We start from the raw sequence: 6646 nt of genomic DNA on the forward strand, positions 1-6646 counted from the left end.
GGGAATAACAGTCATTTTTTCATAAACATATTTGATTATTGTACGTACAGTAAAGGAGGTATTGTCAAAAATGCATGTGTAGTAACTCAGTCTGGTCACTAGGAAAGCACTACAGCCTTTGGAACAGGAAAAAATACTTTAGGTGAATTACAGTAAATTTTTTATAAACATATTTGATTATTGTACGTACAGTAAAGGAGGTATTGTCAAAATTCCACCTGTAGTAAGTCAGTGTGGTCACTAGGAAAGCACTACAGCCTTTGGAACATGAAAAAATAGTTTAGGGGAATTACTGTAATTTTTTCTTGAACATTTGTTTATTGTACGTACAGTAAATTAGGTATTGTCAAAATTCCACCTGTAGTAAGTCAGTCTGATCACTAGGGAAGCACTACAGCCTTTGGAACAGGAAAAAATACTTTAGGGGAATAACAGTCATTTTTTCATAAACATATTTGATTATTGTACGTACAGTAAAGGAGGTATTGTCAAAAATGCATGTGTAGTAACTCAGTCTGGTCACTAGGAAAGCACTACAGCCTTTGGAACAGGAAAAAATACTTTAGGTGAATTACAGTAAATTTTTTATAAACATATTTGATTATTGTACGTACAGTAAAGGAGGTATTGTCAAAATTCCACCTGTAGTAAGTCAGTGTGGTCACTAGGAAAGCACTACAGCCTTTGGAACAGGAAAAAATACTTTAGGGGAATTACTGTAATTTTTTCTTAAATGTATTTGTTTATTGTACGTACAGTAAGGGAGGTATTGTCAAAATTCCACCTGTAGTATGTCAGTCTGATCACTAGGGAAGCACTACAGCCTTTGGAACATGAAAAAATACTTTAGGGGAATTACTGTAATTTTTTCTTAAACTTATTTGTTTATTGTACGTACAGTAAAGGAGATATTGTCAAAATTCCACCTGGAGTAAGTCAGTCTGATCACTAGGGAAGCACTACAGCCTTTGGAACAGGAAAAAATACTTTAGGGGAATAACAGTCATTTTTTCATAAACATATTTGATTATTGTACGTACAGTAAAGGAGGTATTGTCAAAAATGCATGTGTAGTAACTCAGTCTGGTCACTAGGAAAGCACTACAGCCTTTGGAACAGGAAAAAATACTTTAGGTGAATTACAGTAAATTTTTTATAAACATATTTGATTATTGTACGTACAGTAAAGGAGGTATTGTCAAAATTCCACCTGTAGTAAGTCAGTGTGGTCACTAGGAAAGCACTACAGCCTTTGGAACATGAAAAAATACTTTAGGGGAATTACTGTAATTTTTTCTTGAACATTTGTTTATTGTACGTACAGTAAATGAGGTATTGTCAAAATTCCACCTGTAGTAAGTCAGTCTGATCACTAGGGAAGCACTACAGCCTTTGGAACAGGAAAAAATACTTTAGCGGAATAACAGTCATTTTTTCATAAACATATTTGATTATTGTACGTACAGTAAAGGAGGTATTGTCAAAAATGCATGTGTAGTAACTCAGTCTGGTCACTAGGAAAGCACTACAGCCTTTGGAACAGGAAAAAATACTTTAGGTGAATTACAGTAAATTTTTTATAAACATATTTGATTATTGTACGTACAGTAAAGGAGGTATTGTCAAAATTCCACCTGGAGTAAGTCAGTGTGGTCACTAGGAAAGCACTACAGCCTTTGGAACAGGAAAAAATACTTTAGGGGAATTACTGTAATTTTTTCTTAAATGTATTTGTTTATTGTACGTACAGTAAGGGAGGTATTGTCAAAATTCCACCTGTAGTATGTCAGTCTGATCACTAGGGAAGCACTACAGCCTTTGGAACATGAAAAAATACTTTAGGGGAATTACTGTAATTTTTTCTTAAACTTATTTGTTTATTGTACGTACAGTAAAGGAGATATTGTCAAAATTCCACCTGTAGTAAGTCAGTCTGGTCACTAGGAAAGCACTACAGCCTTTGGAACATGAACAAATACTTTAGGTGAATTACAGTAATTTTTTCATAAACTTATTTGATAATTGTACGTACAGTAAGGGAGTTATAGTCAAAATTTCACCTGTAGTAAGTCAGTCTGGTCTGTAGGAAAGTACTACAACCTTTGGGATATATATAAAAAACTCTATAGGTGATTTACAGTTTATTTCAAAAACATGTAATAAACATATGTAATAATATGCTCATTACATAAACATATTTGATAATTGTACACTGTTGTCAAAATTTCACCTGTAGTAAGTCGGTGTGGTCACTAGGAAAGCACTACACCCTTTGGAACACGAAAAAATACTTAGGGTGAATTACAGTAATTTAAAAAAAAACATAATTTGTCAACTGTACGTACAGTAAGGGACTTTTTGTCCAAATTTCACCTGTAGTAGGTCAGTGTGGTCTGTAGGAAAACACTACAGCCTTTGGAACACGAAAAAATACTTAGGGTGAATTACAGTAATTAAAAAAAAAAACATATTTGTCAACTGTATGTACAGTAAGGGACTTTTTGTCAAAATTTCACCTGTAGCAAGTCAGTGTGGTCACTAGGAACATGCTACAACCTTCGGATAGTAAAAAATCCCTTTGGTGAATTAATGTAATTTTATTCTAAAAATATTTATGTACATTATGTAAAGTGAGGCAGGTTTCCTAATTATAATGCATTTTTTATTGTTGCTAAAGTGCAATCAATAGCATTAGAACACATAATGTGAGAGAGATTTGCTGGTACATCTGTACTTTGCAAAAATGTAGTTGTCTGTTTGCACACAATGGAAAAAAATAGACCTTTTTAGACGGTCCCTAATCTTCTTTACCACACACATTGAATGTTCAGTGAACAGTCGCAACTTTGTATGCCATTAAAACAATATTTGCCCGTTTTGATTGATTGTGGAGAGTGTTGTAGTTCACCATCTTTGTCCTAAAGATCATGTAGCTGCTTTTATTTAGCAAAAATGTGCTTTATTGCGCTTGTTATTGAGATGTGAAAGTGCGAATGTGCGAATATAAAACCAACTTTACCTAAGTCAATGATAAAGGTTCGCGATCGCATTCGGTGAGTAAACTGCTTTAAAAAAATGATCTATGTGTGTTGTTAGCTCGGTTAGCACAGCTATAGCATACCGCCCACACGGCCCGCCTCCAGACGCTCGTTTTTTTGCGGAAAGACTCGGGACAGCCTATCTGTCTTTTATAAATATAATAAAATTAAAGACTTTTTGGAGATATGAAGGATGCAATACTACTCTATAGGTACTCAAGATTAATCCCCCCCCCCCCCCCTTTAAAAAAAAGAAAAGAAAGGCCGACAATCCGACAAAAAGTCGACACATGGGCCTCGACAGTCGATTTCCCAAATCCCGTGTCGTTCCCATCCCTAATATTCAGTGAGCATATCTGCAATGTATTGAAGTCCTAGGCCATTTAGTGATTTATATACCCGTAATAATACTTTAAAATCAATCCTAAATATAACTGGGAGCCAATGTAAAGACCTGAGGACTGGTGTGATATGTTCATATTTTCTGGTTCTGCTCAGAATCCTGGCGGCAGCGTTCTGTATGAGCTGCAACTGTCTTATGGTCTTTTTGGTAAGGCCAGTGAGGAGTCCATTACAATAATCCACCCTGCTGGTGATGAAAGCATTAAAACAAGTTTTTCTTGTCTGGAAACAAAGCATCTAATTCTTGCAATATTTTTGAGATGATAGTATGCTGATTTAGTTATTGGTTTGACATGACTACTAAAACTAAGGTCTGACCCCAGAATTACACCGAGATTCCTGACTTGATTTTTAGTTGTTTGACCCCTAGTGTCAAGGTGTGCGTTCACCTTGAGAACTTCATCTTTGTTTCCAAACGCAATGACTTCAGTTTTGTCTTTGTTTAATCGGGGACCATTTGGGGGGACTTCCGCCTGGATTTGGCCTACCCAAATTGAAAAGCACCCCATATCCACATACATTTGTCAAAATAGACAATGTTGGTGTCATTTTACAGGAAACCCTTTGAAGTTTCATAAAACAGTTATAAAAGTGATAAACATTTAAGTATATGTTGTCTGAACTGTAAACCCCCCAAAAAGATGCGCTTTTTTTTTTTATTCATTTTTGAAAGTGTATAACTCAGGCCCTGTGTGCTCTAGCACCATGCAGTATAATGATAAAAAAAAATGTATATTATTTTTTTTTTCTTCTGTATAATAAAATATTAAAAAGATGTTCAAATTAATCTGAAGGGAGGAATATTACCTTTTTTTAAGTAATTTCCACCTACCCAAATCTAAATCTCTGCCCATACACATATACTGTGGATAAATGCAATATCCCAGTGTCATTTTACAGAAAACCCTTTGAAATTACATAAAACACTGCTGAATGTGATAAATATTATAGTATATGTTGTCTGTGCTATAGTAAACAAACAAAAATATAGGCGCTTTATGATTTTGATCAGAAGATACAAGACTTATAATTTTACAAATTATAGGTCTAAAATCTGTGTGGTCTATTACAATCCAGAACAGGATCCACATCCTCCAGATTTATATCATTCCTTAAATGTGCATCATTTTTCTCACCTGTGTTGTGCATCACCTCAGCATTACCCGGACTGCCTTCTGGAGATGTGATGCCAGCTGTGCCAGCTGCTGCTCAATCTTCAACAGAACCTGAAACAAAGAAATCACTGTTGATGCACAGTTTTTGCACTGTAATAATATCCATTTCACAATATCAAAATGTAGATTTACTGAAATTACCATTTTATTCAAGTCTGCATACTTGGAAACTACTGTACAAGCATCCTTGCCATATCCTAAACGTTTGACATTTCTTTTCAAATAATAGTTTATCAGATTGGTTGCTGTGCTTTCACATTTCAAACTAATAATAACTCTATCAAAAATGCGTATAACACTGTAAATGCTGTAATAATACAGTATAGCCTAACTTAGGCCTACATACCAAATGAAGAGCGCTCTCTCCAAACTGCGCGTTTCAAAACTGTGCGCTCCCCTCTCGAAATCATCCATTTAGCTTCAGTTCCACTTCCAAAGATTGCTTTTATCAATGCCATCGACGCTTTTACCTTTCTAGATGCAATTATAGAAATCAAAACTATAATTCCAAATGCAAACTCGAGAACACTTCAGTCAACAAAGCTCTTGCACGTCACCCGGAAGTGATCGGCGCGTCCAGCCTCTTGACCGCGAGCAGTGTCAGTATCTCAGCCAAGGAGGTAATCCAGCATCCGGAAAGCGTACCTTCTATGGGGGCATCCATTGGCTAGCCATCACCTGCTGTTAGCATTCCATTGACTCCCATTCATTTTGGCGTCACTTTGACAGCGAATAACTTTACATCTGAGGCGTTTAAAGACTCTATTTGTCCACTGTTTATTTCTAAAGAAACACGGCAATGTATAAAAGGCTCCATTATCTTGTATCTTACGTAATGGCCCCGTAGAAGCCATTTTTACATATAGACAGGTGAAGAATCTCGCAAGCAATCGGGGGGACGTGGAGGCATAAAGTCCGATAAAGTCAAAGGAGAAGCCCATAGAGAGTCATAAAGTTGCTCCTGCTCCTAGCTCATGGACAGCTCCTACTAACGCTCTCCATCTCTGCAAGATTCGGAAGATAATGATTCAGATTTCTCTTGGCACAGCTACTAGAAGACTTACAACTGTCAAACAGGTTTCTCACGTAACATCTACGTCGTCAAGCTCAGCTTGATGCTGCGCAGTACGCTCAATCTTTTTTTTTTTTTACCAAAGACAACTCACAGAAATGTGAAAATGGTCTCATTTGAAAGATAACATCCTAAGCTAAAAGGTGATATAAAGTTTGTGGCTGTTTGTGGCTGACTGAAGCCGTCATCGGAGCTGAAATGTGATACTTTTCTCTGATCCTATTTCACGGCGCAATTCTTTTGAAGATCATTCAATCTATGTTTTTCTTACAATGAAATAATCTACATCGGCAAATTCCTTCGAATGAGTGCTTTCTTGTGATATATGACTTGACTGTTTTGTGAAATATAAAAAAAGACATTCATACTACTACATATTAAAATATATTAAAAACGTACGTTTTTTTTAATGGCGATTAATCAGAAAAAAATGTGTGCTTAATCTAGTTGACATTTGCAATCGATAAAAATAAATAAAAAAGAAACATGAATAAGTCTTATTAATGTTTATTTTTATTGAATATTATGTATTTATTTATGTTAATCTCTGCACAATTAATGTGTTTAGACTGCCTATGCCATCCAGCACCCCCCATAATCCCCCCTCCCCCTCCCCTCACAAGTCTCCCATATTTTGGTACCCAAATGTTGACAGATGATTCGTAGAAATATTTCTTCGTAATCATCAAGTGGAAATTTGCGTATGGTATTCTTTGTAAAGTTTAGATTCTAAGCTTTCAAATGATACCATAAATTGGATGATACCATATAGGGAAGCCTATAGAGAATGCGAATGTGACGTCACGCGTTTCACTCTGTGTTGCATTCTGGGAAGGCGCCAACATATTAGGTGGTTACGCTATATGTTGCCATGGTTACATAGTAACAGTGAGACCGAGAGAAATGGCAACAAAGAGAGAAAGAGCAGCTTGATATTCGTTTGCATTTTTGCAATACGG

The sequence above is a fragment of the Abramis brama genome, assembly GCF_963993115.1.
Source record: "Abramis brama genome assembly, chromosome: 5".
Lineage (NCBI taxonomy): Eukaryota > Metazoa > Chordata > Actinopteri > Cypriniformes > Leuciscidae > Abramis > Abramis brama.